The sequence below is a fragment of the Zea mays genome, chromosome 10 (assembly GCF_902167145.1).
Source record: "Zea mays cultivar B73 chromosome 10, Zm-B73-REFERENCE-NAM-5.0, whole genome shotgun sequence".
In the NCBI taxonomy this organism is placed as follows: Eukaryota; Viridiplantae; Streptophyta; class Magnoliopsida; order Poales; family Poaceae; genus Zea; species Zea mays.
In genome coordinates, this window is record NC_050105.1 from 123,920,234 (window position 1) to 123,940,926 (window position 20,693).

Sequence of the window (20,693 nt, forward strand, 5' to 3'; positions counted from 1 at the left end):
GTCGCCGGCATCGAGTCGTCGGTGCCCCTCACATGGGCCAAGCTGGAGGAGCTCAACCAGGACCTGTTGGGCACGGTCATGGGACTTGTGGACGGGGCAGTGATGGGGAAAGGGAGTGGGTGGCTGCCCCGGCCCCGCGACGAGAGCCGCAAGGACATGGTCGACGAGATCGTCCTCGTCGGCGGCGGCGCGAGGATGCCCAAGCTCAGTCAACTCGTCGAGGACTACTTTCATGGCAGGCGGCCAAACAGTCGCAAGGGAGTGGAACTAGAGGACGCCATCGTCCGGAGCACTACCATTCTTTCCCGTCATAAGGCGGCACACTACCTAGAGGAGTGCTTTGACTATCTTTACGACAAGGATGGTAGGGGTCTTCCAAGTTTTGTATTCAGAACGTCCGATTAATCCCCAAAATAACCAAGTCATAATCTTGTATTCTCATTCCTTCTCTGTGATCGACCCCTGGCCAAGGAGTCATATTGTTTGTTTTAACTGTTCTGTTAGGGCTTCTTTAGATCGCAGGATCGGTAAAAACATAAGGATAGGAAAAATGTAGTATTAAAGGTTCAAGACACTTGCAATTCTATAGGAAAATTTTCAAGAGATTGAAATCCTCTAAAATCTCACTGCAATGGTCTATTCCATAGGAATTCTAGGAACTCAATCCTTTGTTTTGTTTCAAACGACAACATAGGAAAAATAAAATTATTACAATCAAAATTCCTTCATTTTAACTTTATTCCAAAGGAGGAGTTAGTAATATTTTGGTAATGATGGATAAATAGCCTATTAGAAATCTGATTGTCAGTGCTAGATAATGGTTTAGATTTATTTTGTTATGAAACAATTATGTGAGTGCGATGAACGAGATCGATCAATGCAGGTCTGAGCTTTTAACTCTGTTCTTGATCATACACTGGCATTGCTAGCTGATACGCTTGTGGCTGGCTGCTAGGATAGATTGTTGATTGGAATAACAAATATAATCAAGTTCCCCTTAATGCTGACTATAAAAATGCGTGCTTCGTTCGTGATCATAGCACTGCTCACACACACATTCATTTGACATCGATGACTGCAATAGCTAGAGCTCTCGCCTGCATGTATGTTAGCCACTGAATGACACACACGCACAAAGCAGTATTGAAGCTCACAACAATCAGGCAGCCTCTCCCGACAAAGAGAAATATAATAGTTCTAAACGTACAACACTAAGGTCCTACTAATAGATAGACCCCCCAACAAACTACCAAAGCCTACTGATGATCTGAAAATAAATTAAAGCGGACAAGTTAAACACACCAACACAATAACAAGCACCAGTCTGGTCCTACTAGCTAACTCACTATCTGAGATAATATAGCGGTCTTCGTCAACTAAGCATGCATGCCAGCATACTTGAACTCCATCGGCAAGCAGCCTCCTCCTCCTACAACCACCACAAAAAGAAATGGTCAACATGTGATCTATAAAACTAGCGCATCGAGTCAAGCCTGTTCACCTGCGGGTGATAAAACAAACCAAGACTAGTGATATTCTCTGTTACCAGGAAAAGGAACTAGAAGAACCATTCAAACAAAATAGATTTGAGTTGAGTACTCACGTGAAAGCGCACGTGATCAGCATGCTGAATATCGAAAGCCAAATATCATGCCTTGAATGTCGAAGGTAGTTCCGAAGGACCTAGTCGCCCGATTCCCCAATATTTGGACTCCCACATCAGTCGTCTTCATGACGGTCATGCACAGCCCGTAGGTTGAGTCAGCATAGAACATATTCTGGGGTGGAAAAATCATCGTCACCGCAACACCTGTGAAGACCATCTCCACTAGAGGCAAACTGGACCAGCTGCTAAAAACCAAAGGCTTGCCTTTCCAGCTCATATGGTCGACATCTGATTCGAAGCAAATGGTGCCTCCACTACTTGCTCGCCGATAGTTCAGTGATTTCATTGACTCTATGATCACGTTATCGAGACGATCGAATGTGTCACTCGATAGGATAGTCCACAATGACCAGAGTCAACGACTATCTGTGAAGGTGCAAACCCTAGGTTTGGCCGTTGGCCACGATCCCTTCTACCGTCAGTGAATATGTCGGTTTAGAGGTGGTCCGGGACAACGGGGTGTAAAGAACATCTGCGCCTTGGCCACGGTAGTCACCAAGATTCATGTATCCTATGGCCATTTTATTGCTGGGCAGACAGTAGCTGAAAGATTTATAGTTGATCTGACTTGAAACTTGCTCGAAGAATGAGATGTCTGAGGAGCCAAAACCAACAATCCCCGCTTCTTCGTAGTTCTTGTACTCCATGTTCAGGCTGCAGCAGAACATGAAGCTGAACCTGGTGTTTGTCCCAATGGTAAGTTTGTCCCAAACCACTTTGCCAGCCGTGTACGTCCACCTGCCCCCATAGGTAACTGAGTACAGACAAGTATTCTCATTCTCCATGCAGTTAGCAAACTCGAGACTAAGGGAATCCTTGACTACAAGGCATTTTCTTGATTTGCAGCCCGCATGATGAAATGTGGTTGATCTACTAGGGTCAAAGATCTGACCCGCCTTGGCAGCTTGTTGATGGCAATGTGGCTGGCGTGGCTGGCATGGCTGGCACTGTACACAAGAAAGTGTCGATCCTGTGTCGATCCCGACAAGGTTCATAATAGGTGGCGTGCCGATGTTGATGTGCATCAGAAATAGAAAACTGTTAATGCTTCTGTCCTCTGTCACATTGATAGATATGTCTGCTTTCATCTCGTTAGAAGTGCCCTTGGAACCAACACATGGATGATTCCTATAGAACACTTCTAATGTTTTGGGACAAACTTACTATTGGGACAAACACCAGGTCCAGCTTCATGTTCGGCTGCAGCCTGGACGTGGAGTACAAGAACTACAAAGAAGTGGGGATTGTTGGTTTTGGCTCCTCAGGCATCTCATTCTTCGAGCAAGTTTCAAGTCAGATCAACTATAAAGCTTTCAGCTACTGTCTGCCCAGCAATGAGATGGCCATAGGATACATGAATCTTGGTGACTACCGTGGCCAGGGCGCAGATGTTCTTTACACCCCACTGTTCCGGACCACCTCTAAACTGACCTATTCACTGACGGTAGAAGGGATCGTGGCCAACGGCCAGAACCTAAGGTTGGCACCTTCACAGATAGTCGTGGACTATCCTATCGAGCGACACATTCGATCGTCTCGATAACGTGATCATAGAGTCAATGAAATCACTAAACTATCGGCGAATAAGTAGTGGAGGCACCATTTGCTTCGAATCAGATGCCGACCATATGAGCTGGAAAGGCAAGCCTTCGGTTTTTAGCAGCTGATCCAGTTTGCCTCTAGTGGAGATGGTCTTCACCGGTGCTGCGGTGACGATGATTTTCCACCCCAGAATATGTTCTACGCTGACTCAACCTACGGGCTGTGCATGACCGTCATGAAGACGACTGATGTGGGAGTCCAAATATTGGAGAATCGGGCGACTAGGTCCTTCGGAACTACCTTCGACATTCAAGACATGATATTTGGCTTTCGATATTCACCATGCTGATCACGTGCGCTTTCACGTGGGTACTCAACTCTCATCTATTTTGTTTGAATGGTTCTTCTAGTTCCTTTTCTTGGTAACAGAGAATATCACTAGTCTTAGTTTGTTTTATCACCCGCAGGTGAACAGACTTGACTCGATGCGCTAGTTTTATAGATCACATGTTGACCATTTCTTTTTGTGGTGGTTGTAGGAGGAGGAGGATGCCTGCCGATGGGAGGTCAAGTATGCTGGCATGCATGCTTAGTTGACGAAGACTGCTATATTATCTCAGATAGTGAGTGAGCTAGTACGACGAGACTGGTGCTTGTTATTGTTGGTGTGTTTAACTTGTCCGCTTTAATTTATTTTCAGATCATCAGTAGGCTTTGGTAGTTTGTTGGGGGGTCTATCTATCAGTAGGACCTTGGTGTTGTACGTTTAGCACTATTATATTTCTCTTTGATGGGAGAGGCTGCCTGATTGTTGTGAGCTTAAACACTGCTTTGTGTGTGTTTGTCATTCAGTGGCTAACATACATGCAGGCGAGAGCTCTAGCTATTGCAGTCATCGATGTCAAATGAATGTGTGTGAGCAGTGCTATGATCACGAACGAAGCACGCATTTTTATAGTCAGCATTAAGGGGAACTTGATTATATTTGTTATTCCAATCAACAATCTATCCTAGCAGCCAGCCACAAGCGTATCAGCTAGCAATGCCAGTGTATGATCGAGAAAAGAGTTAAAAGCTCAGACTTGCGTTGATCGATCTCGTTCATCGCACTCACATAATTGTTTCATAACAAAATAAATCTAAACCATTATCTAGCACTGACAATCAGATTTCTAATAGGCAATAGTTTATCCATCATTACCAATATATTACTAACTCCTTTGGAATAAAGTAAAAATGAAGGAATTTTGAGGGATTACAATCCTATAGAAAATTTTATTTTTCCTATGTTGTCGTTTGAAGCAAAACAAAGGATTGAGTTCCTATAGAATTGCAAGTGTCTTGAACCTCTAAGACTATATTTTTCCTATCCTTATGTTTTTACCGATCCTGCCATCTAAAGAAGCCCTAACAGAACAATTAAACAAACAATATGACTCCTTGGCCAGGGGTCGATCACAGAGAAGGAATGAGAATGCAAGATTACGACTTGGTTATTTTTGGGATTAATCCAACGTTCTAAATACAAAACTTGGCTGACCCCTATCGTCCTTGCCGTAAAGATAGTCAAAGCACTCCTCTAGGTAGCGCGCCGCCTTAGGACGGGAAAGGATGACGGTGCCCTGGACGATGGCGTCCTCTGGTTCCACTCCCTTGCGGCTGTTTGGCCACTTGCCATGAAAGTAGTCCTCGACGAGCTGACGGAGCTTGGGCATCCTCGCGTCGCCGCCGATGAGGACAATCTCGTCGACCATGTCCTTGCGGCTCTCGTCGCGGGGCCGGGTCAACCACCCACTCCTTGTCCCCATCAACGCTCCGTCCACAAGTCCCATGACCCTGTCCAACATGTCCTGGTTGAGCTCCTCCAGCTTGGCCCGCGTGAGGAGCGCTGACGACTCGATGCCGGCGACATGTATCTGCACCATCGTCTCTTCCTGGTCGCTCAATGCCTTCTTGGCGTGCTCGCAGGCCACCCTTAGCCTGCGCAGCGCCTCCGCGTCCTGCCTGATGTCCCACTGGTTCTTCTCCTTGATGAGCTCTGCCATGTAGTCGACGATCCGCGCCGTGAAGTCGTCACCTACGATGGCATGCCAACAAGCAAGTACTATAGTAGTAGTACACTACAAGGTATTGACCCGTCATCGAGCTTGACTACTTGCCTCCCAAGTAGATATCATCCTGCGCAGCGACGTAGCGAGCCTCGCCATCAATGAACTTGAAGATGGTGGCGTCGGACGTGCGGCCACCAACACGCAAGACAAGGATAGCCTTGCCATCACCCTGCTCCGTGTGGTGGTGATACGCCACAGCCGCCGTGATCTGCCGGTCGATGGCCTTGGCGGCCCGGCGGAAGCCAGCGTCGTACCGTCCCACATTGACGATGTCCTGCCTTCCGTTGTAGTTGAGGTGACGCGACACAGCGATGACAGCAGCCGAGAGCTCACGGCCCAGGTGAGCCTCCACCCTGTGCTTTAGCTCGGAGATGAGGACGACAGTGAGATCTAGGGGGGAGAACTCTATGACCTGGCCACGCCGGCTTGGATGATTAAATTGGATGGCGACCCGTCCCTCTCGGAGAGCTTGTACGGCGGCGAAAGCTTCATCTCGCTCTTCACCACTTCATCCTTGAGCTTTTGGTCGAGGATGTGCGTGAAGCCCGAGATGGCCGTCCCGGGGCTGACGGTGGCGTGGTTCATAGCAGCTTCGTCGGAGAGGACCGTGCCATTGTCCGTGACGGCCACCCAAGAGGGCATGTAGAGCTGGTAGTACTCGTGGCTCCCAGGGCGAAAGTCGTAGGCGGCGATGCACGAGTTGGTGTTGCCGAGGTGGATGGCCGCAGCTGACCCCAGCAGGAAGGGCGCCGTGCCCCAAGGTCCGCGCCACTCGCAGTACTCCTTCGGAGCCCCTCTTCGGACCCCGAACGCCGGCGGGGCTCTTGAGATGTTGAACGCCGCCGCCGCCGAGGCTCTTGAGATGTCGAACGCCGCCGCCGCCACTGCAATGCAAGATCGATTCGTCGAATGGAACTCGATCAATCATAATAAAAAAAGCTAATAAGAAGAAGAATTACATACATACATACATACCCATGACCACCATGAGTAGTGGTACAAGGCTCACGGGAAGACGACGCCCCATCATGGTGTCCATATATTTTGACGGAGAAAAGATGCTTAGCGATGGCAAAAGACAAATTAATCAGGATCGTAACCCAACTAACTATTTATGTGTTTCCAGTCAAAAGTGTGGTAAAACTGTATTGGATTACAACCACAATTAATGCTTTCTACCGAACGATACAAGATCTTGATTTGTTACTGAATTATTCTAGTAATAGAGTAACCATTTACTATCAGAACATTCCTCTCAATTGTCAGGAATAAAACAAAGGATTACGTTATTATATTGACCTTGTCCTCACCACTGAATCATTCTAGTAATACAAATGTTTTAGTTTATTAACTCCGTATGTGTCTACAAACAGAGAAAAATGGTATTGCTGCGGTAGAAAACAAAAGAAAATCACAGTCCCAAATGTTTGAGACGGATCAACACTTCTCGCGACTGCACTTCGTCCGTTTCTCAGACAGCGATCTGGATGGGGGCTTCGACGCCGCCATTCAGCAGCTGGCTTGCTCCGCCATGGATGACGACGCGCAACATTTCTTTCCAAAACCGTAGCTGACAAAAACCAGGTAGAAGATGATGATAGCTAGTACCTCTGCGAAGGAGCGAGACGAACAGGGAGGGAGGCGCTCGGGCTCGACCAGGGACCGCAAACACCGTCGCTGCTGTCATGGAGTGGAATGCTGAACAGACATCCTTTTATACGGAAGAACGAACGATTGGATGGGGAGGTCAGGCAGGGTGACATGGACGCCCGTCAGGAGATGCGGGGGCCATAACATGTCACCGGCCAACGCGTGTCCGTCGGATCTCATCAACGCATGTCAATGTCCGTCGGATGCTCTTCTTTCCACTCGAAGACAAGACAGACACCGCGATGTGGACTGGCCCATCTAGTAATCGTCCTACCATGTAGCCTGGCCCATCTACTTCGATGTGGTCCAGCCCATCCAGCTATCCAAAAAACAAACAATACTATTAGGATGTGTTTGGTTGCAGTGACAGGACGGGACAGGATGAGATGATCCCTCAAATAAGGTTGTTTGGTTCAGTGTCAAGGGTTGGGACAGGACTATCCCAGTGTTGTCTCAGTTATCCCTCAAAATTGGAGGGACGAGAGAGGACGCCAGGGGACGCTCCTGTCCTGACTGTTCCACAACCAAACGCACCCTTATTTCTGTTCAAGGGGAAAAACTCTAAACCATGTCTTATCATCCATTTACAAACCAAACTTATGGCGCCGATCACTAAAGGCATGTATAGTGGACAGACACCAAAATAGTTCTTCAAGCACAAGAGACAACCAAGAGACTATTATATAATAGAGTGTCTATAAATGTAGTCTATTAATAAATATAGAAGTAAATGCGCTTTTACAACATCGTATCGATAGAACAAACGAAAAATTCGTACGGTGGGAGGTGTGGCATCTGTTGCTACTTGGGTTACGAGAAAGAGGCGTCTCTTCACAGAGAGACGACTCCATGTTTTTTTGCAAATAGCCCCTTTAAACACCTCTAGAGCCTCTAGATTAATCACCACTGTACATGCCCTAATGATCCCTAGAATCTCCTCCGGACTTTGGGATGATCCCTAGGTCCCGCCCACGAGGGTCGAGATCTTGGAGAGGGAGATAATAGATAAGATGTAAGATAAATAACATTATCTCGAATCCGGTCTTCAACTCTACCTCTATCCCTGCTTTACAGGACACCACATTTATGATGGCCACTGAAAGCATCTAGGCCCCTGGTTGGTTTTAGTGATTAATGACAACGTAATATTATATGTGACTAACGTGTGTTTTGTAGAGACAAATGGTAAGTTAGGTCGCATGACAGGTAGAAGTACTACAACGGTGAAAACAATCCCGGAGATAAGAACTCGAAGCGACGGCTAAAACGACGAAACAAAAGGTGAAGGTCTACGGAGTCCGAGTGTCAAGGAGATGTGGACACTCGCATTTTAGTTAGGTCTTTTATTCTCTTTTAGCCGTACTATAAAGAGGGGTTGTCGATGAGTAGTTTGACCAAGAGAGTTCTAGTGTAGTGTTGGTGCACAATCACACTCATATACAGTGCTAGGTGTCACTCTAGAACTCACACACAAGTTAGAGCGAAAACCGATTTGAAAATCAGCTGAAAAACAAGAGTTAGTGTTTCTGGCTTTGGGGCACCGGACTGTCCGGTGTGCACCGGACTGTCCGGTGCACCCTTTGCCAGGTGGGGCCAGGCTGGTCCACGGCAGAGGCTTCCCCTTCGCAGAAACCCGAGAGCGCAGCTTTCAGAGTTGAATTTTAGTGGCACACCGGACACCGCACCGGACTATCCGGTGTGCACCGGACAGTGGACTGTTCACTATCCGGTGCGCCATGAGTCCAACGGCTCCCTGTCAGAACTAGCCGTTGGAAACGACCGTTGGCGCACCGTTGGCGCACCGGTGGCGCACCGGACTGTCCGGTGCGCCATCGCGCAGTGAAATGCCTGTAACGGCTAGTTGGTGGGTGAGGGCTATTTATACCCCCTCCACCCACCATATTCAATGTCTTGCACTTCACATTTATTCCAGCACATTGCTAGAGCATTGCAAGCACCAAAAGCCTAGTGAGGAGATTAGAGAATCATAATCCGCGTTTGTTCCTCATTAGCGCTATTGAGAGCCACCTAGAGCACACACCACTTGCATTAGGCTTCTCTTGGTCAAGCGAAAGTCTACGGCTTGTTACTCTTGGTGATCGGCATCACCTAGACGGCTTGGTGGCGTTGGGAGCTTGGTGATCACCGTGAAGATCTTGTTGGTGACCCGACTCAAGTTTGTAAGCGGTCTCGAGGGATCCACCGCGCCGGAGTGGCAAAGGATCATCTCGTAGTGAGCACTTGGTTCTTGCGAGGACCAAGGGGGAGCGATACCCTTGCGCGGGTGCTCCAACGAGGACTAGTGGAGAGTGCCGACTCTTCGATACCTCGGGAAAAATTGGAGGAGTCTTCTAAACTTTGCTTTACATTCCGCACTTAATTCAAGCACTTTACATTGTGTATTTGTTTAGCAAGTATTTGAAATATTGTCTTAGCTTTGTTGCATTTCTAGTATTATATTCTTAGTGCTAGTTGTTGGGGTGAAGTTGGGCTCTTGCTTAGCTCTTGCTTAGGTTTTAATTAGTGTTGATTTTTAGAAAAGCCCAATTCACCCCCCCTCTTGGGCATCGTGATCCTTTCAATTGGTATCAAAGCCTTGTTGCTCATAGATTAGCTTAATCGCTAGAGTTACGATGTCCGGTGGGGATGGACCTCCTCCCGTTTTTGATGGTGACGATTTTCCTTATTGGAAAATTCGTATGGAAGCATACTTAGAGGCTATAGACATTGGTGTCTATAAAGCCGCCACACAAGGGTTCCCCGAACCTAGAGATCCCACAAATCTTGTAGGAGATGAGTTCAATTATGAGAAATGGAATGCTAAGGCCAAAAACACCCTTTTTAGAGGCCTTTGCAAAGATGTGTTCAATAGAGTAAGAAATCATAAAAATGCTCATGATTTGTGGATGGACATTTGTGCTCTACACGAAGGAACTAGAAGTGAACGTGAGGAAAGATATCACATAGCCATGCAAAAGTTAAATTCTTTTGAAATGCTTATTAATGAAAATGCAAATGCTATGTACTCATGACTCAATATTCTTGTAGAGGAAGTTAATGGTTTGGGGCTTACTCAAATCTCACAACCGGATGTTGTGAGGAAGATTCTCAGTGTCCTCCCAATAGACAAATATGGACACATTGTCACTGTGCTACATCAAATGGATCTTTCAGTTACCACACCTACACAAATTTTGGGAAAGATCAATGCCCATGAAATGTACATGCACATCAACGACAAAGAAGAATCATCTTCCAAATGAAAGGATTTGGCTCTCAAAGCAAATCAGGAAAGAAAAGGAAAAGCAAAAATACAAGTTGAGGAAGAATCCTCAAGTGATGATGACCTTGATGCAAACATTGCCTTGATGGTAAGGAAGACCACCAAGATGTTGAAGAAGCTAAATAGAGAAGGCATCAAATTTGATTCAAGGAAGAAGAAGTTCTTTTCCAACAAAAGAAAGCCCATTTCTGAGATGGACTGCTACAACTGTGGTGAGCTTGGTCATCTTGCTCATCAATGCAACAAGCCCAAGAAGAACAAGTTCAAGGGCAAGAAAGAAGATGACAGCGATGATGAAAAGAAGGAAAAGAAATTCTTCAAGAGAAAGGACGGGAAGCAAAAAAGGTTCCACAAAAAGAAGAATGGAAAGGCATATATTGTTGGCGACTGGCTCACCGACATCGAATCATCAAGTGGGTCTTCTTCAAGTGAAGAAGAGAATGATGAAAAAGTTGCCGCCATCGCCGGGGACTTCTCTTCACCACCACCATCGCCATCATCCACTTCTCACCTATGCCTCATGGCTAGGGGTGAACGGAAGGTACAAAATGATATTAATATTGCTGATGATAGTGATAGTGATAGTGATGAGGAATTTGCTTCACCTTCATATGATGAGTTAGCTGACTTGCTTAAAGAATATACTCAAATCATTAGAAAGTCAAAAGCTAAATGTGATAGGTTGAAAAATGAAAATGAATCTTTAAATGCCAAATATGACATAGTTATAAAGGCCAGTGATGAAATAAAAGAAGAGAATAAAACTATGTCATCAACTATAAATGAGCTCACAAACTCCCTAAAAGATGCTAAGGAAAAATATGACAAATTAAATGAAGCTAATAGGGAGTTGCAAAATAGACTAGTAAAGATCAAGGAAGACTATACTCAAATTAAATTTGATCATGACAATCTTCTTGTTGAAAATGAACTTTTATCTTGCAAAACACATGAGGCTATTAACCCTGTTGTTAAGTTTGATGTAGCAACCTCATGTGATGATTTGATTCAAGAAGAGCAAACTAGTCTACATGCTGAATTGACTGAAAAAGTTGAAGTCCTGACTTTAGACAACCAAAAATTGAAGAATTACTTGACTGATGCAACTACTAGAGGAAATGTTGCTATTGAGAACAATGATTTCAACAATGAGTTGGCAGTGGATAATCAAAGGCTTAAGAATGAGGTCAAGAAACTAAAAAGTGAAAATGAACATCTTGCAACAAGTGTGCAAAAGTTCAACAAGGGTCAATACCTCCAAAATTAGCTGCTTATGAACACTGTTATGAAAAATAACAAGAGTGGTATTGGATACAATGCTTTTGTGCAAAAGAAAGCTACCACTCAATACAAGCCAAAGCAGACTCACAAGCCTATCAAGTGCTTTGAGTGTGGAAATGAAGGTCATTTTGCCCACAACTGCAAAGCTAAACCACCAACTCCCTTGCCTAAGCACTCAAGACCATTTGCTTTCAATGCTCACTATGTTCTAAGAAAGGTTGCAAATGGAAAGGTTAAGGTTACATTCCTAGGTCCACCAAACAAGAGTAGACCTAGACAAATCTGGGTGGCAAAGTCCTTAATTGAGAGAGTCACTGGTCCTATGCAATATAGGGCCCTCAAAACTCAAGCTTGAATTGTCTGTGAATGTAGGTGAACTACAAGACCGGTGGGAGTCATTGGGTTATTGACAGTGGATGCACACAACATATGACAGGCAACCCACGGATGTTCACCTCACTAGATGAGAATGTTGATGGTCAAGATAAAATCACATTTGGAGACAATTCAAAAGGAAAAGTACAAGGACTTGGCAAGGTGGCAATCTCAAATGATTTATCAATATCAAATGTTCTCTTAGTTGCACCTTTGAGCTTCAATTTATTATCAGTGGGTCAACTCTGTGATCTTGGACTTCAATGCTTATTCACTCAAACAGAGGTTATTGTAACAAAGATGGATGATGAATCAATGGTATTCAAGGGATTTAGATACAACAACCTCTACTTAGTGGATTTCACTTCAGAAGATGCAGACTTAAGAACTTGCCTCTTCACCAAAGCTTCTCTTGGATGGCTTTGGCATAGGAGGCTTGCACATGTTGGGATGAGCACACTCAAGAAGGTATTAAAGAAAGATATGGTTAGAGGATTAAAGGATGTGGTGTTTGAAAAAGACAAGCCATGCAGTGCATGTCAAGCTGGAAAGCAAGTTGCTAATACACATCCCACTAAAGCTTTCATGTCAACATCAAGGCCACTAGAACTACTTCATATGGATTTATTTGGACCTACAAATTATGTCAGTGCCGGTGGCAACCTCTACTGTCTAGTGATTGTTGATGACTTCTCAAGATACACTTGGGTGTTCTTTCTCCATGACAAATCTGAAGTTGCATCTATATTCAAGAAGTTTGCCAAGAAAGCACAAAATGAATTTGATTGCAAGATTAAGAAGATTAGAAGCGACAATGGCAAAGAATTTGACAACACCAACATTCATGAGTACTGTGATGAAATTGGGATCAAGCATGAAGTATCTGCCACATACACACCTCAACAAAATGGAGTTGTTGAAAGGAAAAATAGGACCTTGATCACTCTTGCAAGAACAATGATTGATGAGTATAACACACCGGAGAGGTTTTGGGCTGAAGCTGTCAGCACTGCTTGTTATGCATCAAACAGGCTATTTCCTCACCGGCTACTTGCGAAGACTCCTTATGAACTGCTAAATGGAAAAAAGCCAGATGTCTCTTTCTTCCGGGTGTTTGGGTGCAAATGCTACATCTACAAGAAACACCATCACCTAGGGAAGTTTCAAAGACGTTGTGATATTGGTTTTCTTTTGGGTTATTCATTAAAGTCCAAAGCATATCGAGTATTCAACCATGCCACTGGCGTGGTAGAAGAAACATATGATGTGGAATTTGATGAGACTAATGGCTCCCAAGGAGCACTTGAAAATCTTGATGATGTAGGTGATGAGCCACTTAGGGAAGCAATGAAGAACATGCCTATTGGAGCTATCAAACCAAAAGAAGATGAAGAAGAGGTGCAAATCATTGACAGACCTTCTTCATCAAATGTACCACAAGATGATGAAAAAGATGAGAGGCATGCAAATGAAGATACATTTGTCTCTCATGAACAAGCAAGGGTACAAGCCGAAGATGTTGATGCTCCTGGATCCTCTTCCCAAGTAGTTGACAGGAGAAACTCATCACTACTTCAAGCTCATCCTCAAAACCAAATCATCGGGAGTCCTTCACAAGGGGTTATTACTCGATCACATAGACATGCTTCTTTTATTGAACATCACTCTTTTGTTTCTTGTGTTGAGCCTACTTGTATAGATGAGGCGCTACAGGATCCGGACTGGGTGAATGCCATGCATGAAGAACTTAACAACTTCACCCGTAACGAAGTTTGGACCCTGGAGAAGCCCCCACAAGATGCAAGAATCATTGGAACAAAGTGGGTGTTCAGAAACAAACAAGATGATCAAGGTGTAATTGTAAGAAACAAGGCAAGACTTGTCGCAAAGGGATTCTCTCAAGTTGAAGGCTTAGATTTTGGAGAGACCTTTGCACCGGTTGCTCGACTGGAAGCCATCCGTATCCTACTTGCATATGCATCATTATGATATAAAACTTTATCAAATGGATGTAAAAAGTGGATTTTTAAATGGCTTCATAAATGAACTTGTATATGTTGAGCAACCGCCTGGATTTGAAGACCCTAGATATCCTAACCATGCTTACAGGTTGTCCAAGGCGCTTTATGGGCTAAAGCAAGCTCCAAGGGCTTGGTATGAGCGTCTTCGCGACTTCCTCATCGAAAAGGGCTTCAAGATCGGGACCGTCGACACAACTCTCTTCACAAAGAAACATAACGGTGATATTTTCATTTGTCAAGTATATGTTGATGATATAATCTTTGGCTCGACAAATGACTATCATTGCAAGGAATTTGGTGAGTTGATGTCGAAGGAGTTCGAGATGTCAATGATTGGTGAGCTAACATACTTCCTCGGCTTTCAAGTCAAGCAAATGAAAGATGGTAACTTTCTCTCACAAGAGAAGTATACCAAAGACTTGTTGAAAAGGTTCAACATGGAGAAGTGCAAACCAATCAAGACCCCCATGCCTACAAATGGACATCTCGACTTAGATGAGGGAGGTAACCCGGTTAATCAAACTCTCTACTGTTCTATGATTGGTAGTTTATTATACCTTACCGCATCTAGGCCTGGTATTATGTTTAGTGTCTGCATGTGTGCTAGATTTCAATCTAATCCTAAGAAAGCTCATCTTCGCGCTGTTAAGAGAATTCTTAGGTATCTCAGGCATACCACAAGCATTGGTTTGTGGTATCCCAAAGGAGCTACTTTTGATTTAATTGGCTATTCCGATTCGGATTATGCCGGTTGCAAAATTCATAGGAAAAGTACTTCTGGGGGATGCCATCTGCTTGGTAGATCACTAGTTTCATGGACATCCAAAAAGCAAAATAGTGTTGCCTTGTCAACTGTCGAAGCGGAATACATTGCCGCAGGTGCTTGTTGCACACAAATTTTATATATGAAACAAACTCTTCTAGACTATGGCGTAGTTCTAGAAAAGGTACCTTTGTTGTGTGATAATGAGAGTGCTGTTAAAATTGCTAATAATCCTGTACAACACTCTCGCACCAAGCACATTGATATCCGTCATCACTTCCTTAGAGATCATGTTGCTAAAGGAGATATCATTTTAGAAGGAGTGAGGTCGGAAGATCAATTAGCGGATATTTTCACTAAGCCACTTGATAAGACCCGCTTTTGCTTGTTGAGGAATGAACTAAATATTCTTGATCTCAGAAATTTTATGTAAAATGTCAAATGGTGTTGTCAAGCTTGCATTGCATATTTAAATTCCTTGTATTGCATCTAGGACTTGTCTAACCTAGTTGAGATAACCGCCAACAAAGCGAGTGAAAAAGCTTAACTCGGGTCAAACTTGACAAGTCTTAGTTTTAAGCTTTTAGCACTTAAATTCTTACTTTTTATGCAATTATTGGTTCTTGAAATATGCATGAGGTACTGCACTTAGGGGGAGTATTCAAAACTCAAATCACTCATGAAAACCCCTAGTGCAAGCCAAAATGCAAATTTCACCATTTGCCTATTTTCTCTAAAAATTATCTAGCCTATGGCAAAATATTTTGAAAAGTATATGAGGGTGCCAATACCTGTCCCAACAAGTGTTATTTTGTGTGATTATAAGTTGGGATTTGGTTTGGTTGGGAGTTAGATAGAAAAATTCAAATTTTTCCAAACTCTTCTCTGTTTGGGCTCACCGGACAGTCCGGTGTGCACCGGACACTGCACTGTGCAATGTCCGGTGCACCGGCAGCCGCGCGCTATAAATCCATTTTTCCTGTGCGCTGTCCGGTGGTTCACCGGACATCTACTGTGCGCTATCCGGTGTGCACCGGACAGGCACTGTAGACTGTCCGGTGCGCCCATATCGCGTTTTAAAAAAAGGCCTCCAGCCCGCAGCCGAGCCAGAGGCTCAACTTCTCACTGCCAGCACCCGTTGCTCTCTGTCCCACGGCGATTCCCTCTCTCCCACCGGCGTTCTCCGACCACCGGCGGCCACCATCTCCGACGGTGCTCCGGCTACCTCGGGCCCCTCTCCTTCCCTCCTCGGTGAGCTGCCCTGTTCTCCTCCCTCTCGGTTCTGTGAGCAGAGGCTTTCCTATCCTCCCCGTTTGCACCAATTCCAAATTCTTCAAATTCTTGTCAAATCCAATGAATCCAGTTGGTGGAATGTGTTCAATTGTCCCTATTATGTATCCCTGCGGGTTCTTGGCTCCTTCGGGAGGGTTTTCACTCCTCATATGGCCATTTCTCTAAAACCCTAATATCTCGCCCACCACGTGTTCGGTAAAATGCCCAAACCAGCCAAAAATGCTCCAATTGAACCCAAATTTTTCAGGCACCTTCACAACACTTCCAATAACCTACTTGCCAAATTTCACGCCAATCCGAGATTCTAGGCTTAAATTTCACCAAATTTCCCGTTTTGAGCGATCGTTTCCGAGCCGAGTGCCCAAATTCCTTTTTCTTCGCCTAAATTCAAACCAAGCACACACTTCACTCATATTCACCTATATAAACCTATTCATAAAGTTTCGGCTCAATTCCATGTCGTTTTGTGCCTCAATTCGAATTCCAAACCTCCTATGACACTATTTATCGTTTGACCTCTCGATTGTCTCATCTTGTGTCTCCTGTGCCATATTTCTCTTGTGTATGTATCTATTCACATTTCATATACTTATGACTATGTGACTAATACGTGCTCACCTCTTCTGTCATTTCAGTGACCTTGATTGCCCGTGTGCCGTCTCCCGTCCTGCCTGGATCGTCACCTCTCGTGTGAGCTTTCCAGGTAGTCATCTCATCCTTTGCTAAAATCTCTCGGTCATTTTTACTCTGTGCTTAGTCACTCTCTCTCATTTGCAGACATCAGTTCAGGATGCCGCGCACGAAGAATGTGTCGGCGCCAGGGGGAGGCGATGATGAGGATCCTCGTCGTCCCTTCAGGCAGGTCAAGGGCAAGACTGTTTACTTGGAGTAGCAGGAAGGCCGCAAGAAGCGGCGTACGGACAGAGAAGCCCGTGCAGCGGCAGCAGCTGCAGCAGCCGCTGCGCAGGCCGCGCTTGGAGATCAACCGCAGCTCCATCCGATCAGATTGCATTCCGTGTTCGTCGTCTCACCTCCCGGCCTCGCTCCTCCTCTCACACCTCCGCTTCCACTCCGCCTCCCACTCCGCCTCCCACCGTCACTCCCATTGCCCCATCCTCCTCCACAGCCATACCCACTACCTCCACTACGCCAGCTTCCACTGCTTCCCCTGCTCCCGCTCCCGCTTCAGCTCCTCCTGTCCCTCCACCTCGATTCCGGGAGCGTGATGAGACTGAGGTTCGTCCTCTGGTTTCGGATCCTCGTCTGTTTGACCTTCAGCGTGCTACAGCGGCACGGGTACGTAGGTTCAGATACGTACCCGTGGAGTCTTGGCTACCAGCTCAGAGAGACCCTGCAGCAGGAGATCTTTTTAGCACACGTATTCAGGAGTCGTTTTTCAGAGCTCAGATGTCTGCTCAGATAGCTCTGCGAGTGCACCGGCTTTTGGATATTCCAGCCTTTCTGCTTGCAGCCGGTGCTGACTCTGAGGCGCATCTCACCTATCTGCCTGGCCTTCAGACCCTTCTGACTATCAGCGGCAGGTATGTTGAGGAGTGGGTCCGAGTCTTCTACGCCTCTGTTTGGATTGACCCGGATCATCACTGGATGAGGTTCCGCTTTGAGCGAGAGGATGTCACAATTACTGCCAGTCAGATCCGCCAGCTCTTTGGATTCCCCGAGTCGACGACTCGCCTTCACAACCTTTGCTACGACACTTCTGACCCTCCTCGTCGCCCTCACGGCGGTGTGGCTCCGGGTACAGCTCACGTCGCGGCTCTGTTCCGCCCGCCTTTCACAGATGGGTCGCGACGTTCACCGGCAGATTTTACTACAGCAGCAAAGTACTTATATGAGCTCATCAGACGGACTCTTCTGCCGAGGATGGGATACAGGGAGGCTACCACTCATATTCAGCTTTGGCTCCTTGGTGCCCTAGTCTCCCACTCTGAGTTTGACGTTGTGGACTTCCTGATTTGTGAGATCGAGGACACCGTTCTGGATGGGATTCGTGCTCGTCGACAGTTGCCTTATGCTCACTACTTGTGCCACATCTTTGCGCAGCTGATTCAGCCCCCTCGATTTCAGAGCACTCTTGAGGCCTCACGCCTTGTTTTTGGATCCTACCGTCCTGCGCCTGAGATTCCTGTGCCAGCTTCTGCTTCTGTGTTTGACTCTCAGGCTGAGGATGCAGCTCTTCGACAGTTTGACACTCAGGGTACAGCAGCTGATGATGATGATGATGATGATGATGATGATGATGATTTTGGGGTTCCTCCTCCGCCTCCGCCTCCTATGCCTCCACGCTCACATGATCATGAGGCTGGGAGTTCTAGTGCTGCCCCTACTCCTCCTCAGGCTATGGACCCTGCTCTTGCTTCGATTCTGGCCAACCTGGCGACCGAGCAGGCCCGGTTATCCGAGTGGATGCTCTCGATGTTTCAGAACATACAGGACAGGCAGGATGCCCTTCAGCAGCAGCTACTTCAGGATCGGGCTGAGACTAGGGCATTCATGGCACTTATGCTTCAGCATTCTGGTATCTCAGTACCTCCGGTTCAGTCTGCTCCACCTCCTCCGCTTCACGCTCCAGTGGTGCCATCGATTTTGTCAGGACCCCCTGTTGGTACCTCTCCGCTCCGGCCGGTCACTTTGGCGTTCACCTCTCCGGTTCTCAGCTCTGTCTGCCCGCAGCCGCCAGTGCCACCAGCATCTGCTGTTACCACTACCGCTGTGGCAGTATCTGTGACCGCTTCTGTTCCGGTAGCTCCTGCAGCGCGGCCTCAGTCCGAGTCAGTACCAGCTCCAGCTTCTACCGTAGATCCTGGATCCGAGACTGACTCTGACCCTCCGCCGGCGTTCGCTCTGCTGCCTCGACCTTGACCGGATGCGCCCCCGTCGCCTCCTCCTGCTTCAGGTGTTTAGGTTCAGGTCCCTTTTGGTGTTTGACGCCAAAGGGGGAGAGATATGAGTTGTGAGAGCTAGGGGGAGTTAGAGAGTTAGTAGAGAGTCATTTTGATGTAATATATGTGCTTGCTACTCTCTGTTCTAGCTTGATGTTTTTGGCTCACAAACTCGACATATACTCTCGTTGCTTATGATTGACTGTGTGTATTATGTTTTCACCTTATATTTTATCACCAGTCTTCTAGCTCTTGTTTCATTAATTCAACTTCACTTTTATATGAACAAGAATCTTATGATGTGTATGCGCTCACTCTTATTATTATGGTACATGTTCTTTCTGTCAAAAATTACTGAGTATAACTAACCATTCTTTCTATTGACAGAAACTTCAAAACAAACTACTCTCACAAAACTTGTAGGGTTGTCATCAATCACCAAAAAGGGGGAGATTGAAATCATCTAGGCCCCTGGTTGGTTTTAGTGATTAATGACAACGTAATATTATATGTGACTAATGTGTGTTTTGCAGAGACAAATGGTAAGTTAGGTCGCATGACAGGTAGAAGTACAACAACGGTGAAAATAATCCCGGAGATAAGAACTCGAAGCGACGGCTAAAACGACGAAACAAAAGGTGAAGGTCTACGGAGTCCGAGTGTCAAGGAGATGTGGACACTCGCATTTTAGTTAGGTCTTTTATTCTCTTTTAGCCGTACTATAAAGAGGGGTTGTCGATGAGTAGTTTGACCAAGAGAGTTCTAGTGTAGTGTTGGTGCACAATCACACTCATATACAGTGCTAGGTGTCACTCTAGAACTCACACACAAGTTAGAGCGAAAACCGATTTGAAAATCAGCTGAAAAACAAGAGTTAGTGTTTCTGGCTTTGGGGCACCGGACTGTCCGGTGTGCACCGGACTGTCCGGTGCACCCTCTGCCAGGTGGGGCCAGGCTGGTCCACGGCAAAGGCTTCCCCTTCGCAGAAACCCGAGAGCGCAGCTTTCAGAGTTGAATTTTAGTGGCACACCGGACACCGCACCGGACTGTCCGGTGTGCACCGGACAGTGGACTGTTCACTGTCCGGTGCGCCATGAGTCCAACGGCTCCCTGTCAGAACTAGCCGTTGGAAACGACCGTTGGCGCACCGGTGGCGCACCGTTGGCGCACCGGTGGCGCACCGGACTGTCCGGTGCGCCATCGCGCAGTGAAATGCCTGTAACGGCTAGTTGGTGGGTGAGGGCTATTTATACCCCCTCCACCCACCATATTCAATGTCTTGCACTCCACATTTATTCCAGCACATTGCTAGAGCATTGCAAGCACCAAAAGCCTAGTGAGGAGATTAGAGAATCATAATCCGCGTTTGTTCCTCATTAGCGCTAGTGAGAGCCACCTAGAGCACACACCACTTGCATTAGGCTTCTCTTGGTCAAGCGAAAGTCTACGGCTTGTTACTCTTGGTGATCGGCATCACCTAGACGGCTTGGTGGCGTTGGGAGCTCGGTGATCACCGTGAAGATCTTGTTGGTGACCCGACTCAAGTTTGTAAGCGGTCTCGAGGGATCCACCGCGCCGGAGTGGCAAAGGATCATCTCGTAGTGAGCACTTGGTTCTTGCGAGGACCAAGGGGGAGCGATACCCTTGCGCGGGTGCTCCAACAAGGACTAGTGGAGAGTGCCGACTCTTCGATACCTCGGGAAAAATTGGAGGAGTCTTCTAAACTTTGCTTTACATTCCGCACTTAATTCAAGCACTTTACATTGTGTATTTGTTTAGCAAGTATTTGAAATATTGTCTTAGCTTTG

At 46.2% G+C, this 20,693-nt stretch overlaps 2 pseudogenes; one reads left to right on the forward strand and one right to left on the reverse strand.

The window, feature by feature from the left end:
• The window catches only part of LOC118473589 (signal recognition particle 19 kDa protein-like), a 100,004-nt pseudogene that overhangs the window by 70,759 nt on the left and 8,552 nt on the right, over positions 1-20,693 (forward strand).
• On the reverse strand, positions 4,714-6,358 carry LOC103642785 (heat shock 70 kDa protein BIP2-like; annotated as a pseudogene).